General features: G+C 38.7%; 1 non-coding gene across 1 annotated transcript; it reads right to left on the bottom strand.

Annotated features, from left to right (window-relative positions):
* Positions 1 to 652: 652 nt before the first annotated feature.
* On the bottom strand, positions 653 to 759 carry LOC128279828 (small nucleolar RNA R71). The gene has a single exon (XR_008270021.1). It is a non-coding gene; the product is annotated as a small nucleolar RNA R71 (small nucleolar RNA).
* Positions 760 to 990: the final 231 nt, after the last annotated feature.

Raw genomic sequence — 990 nt, forward strand, 5'->3', positions numbered from 1 at the left:
AGCCATTTTACTTTTATTGCAATTTAAATTTTTATTTTCTTTTCTAATTTTTTGTTTATTCGCTTCTGGCAGGTTTTTATAGTGCATGACTAGAAGAAACTCGTCAAGGCCATTACTTTTTGACATTGAGATACATCGCACAACTCACAGAAACTAAAGAGAAATAAGGCGAAGCCTAAGATACACAGAGGAAGAGCAAGAGGATGATATTTCCACCACAACTGAGGAGATGGATTAAAATCAGGAAAACCCACTACCTCTTGCCATAACTAGTGATCCAGTAAATCAAAATCCTGCTCCACGCACTATGTTTGATTATGCTAAACCTACTTTAACAGGAACTGAGTCGAGTATAGTTAGGAGTGCTGTTGCTGCAAATAATTTTGAACTGAAACCTAACACAATTCAAATGATCCAACAGTTTGTTAGTTTGATGGTTTGTAGGACGATGACCCAAACGGTCATTTGGCAAATTTCTTAGAGTTTTGCACACTTTTAAAATCAATGGCGTTTCTGATGATGCCATTTGCCTTCGGTTGTTTCCCTTTTTATTGAGGAACAAAGCAAAACAGTGGTTGAACTCGTTACCATGAGGGTCAATCACTACTTGGGAATAAATGACCGAAAAATTTCTACTTAAGCTAAAGCGGCTAAATTTAAGAATGATATCTCTTCTTTTGTGCAGATGGATCTAGAGACACTCTATGATGCATGGGAGAGATACAAGGACCTCTTGAGAAGATGCCCTCACCATGGGTTGCCCTTATGGTTGCAGGTTCAAACATTTCACAATGGCCTGAATCCTTCGACTAGACAGATGGTTGACACAGCTGCTGGTGAAACTATCAATAACAAAACACCTGAAGTGGTTTACGAATTTATTAAAGAGATGTCAGTAAATAACTGTCAGTGGCAAGTCATGAGAACAAAGTCGACGAAATCAGCCGGTGTTTTCAACCTCGATGCGGTTACTATGCTATCTACCCAGGT

This window comes from Gossypium arboreum, chromosome 8, assembly GCF_025698485.1.
Source record: "Gossypium arboreum isolate Shixiya-1 chromosome 8, ASM2569848v2, whole genome shotgun sequence".
Classification (NCBI taxonomy): domain Eukaryota; kingdom Viridiplantae; phylum Streptophyta; class Magnoliopsida; order Malvales; family Malvaceae; genus Gossypium; species Gossypium arboreum.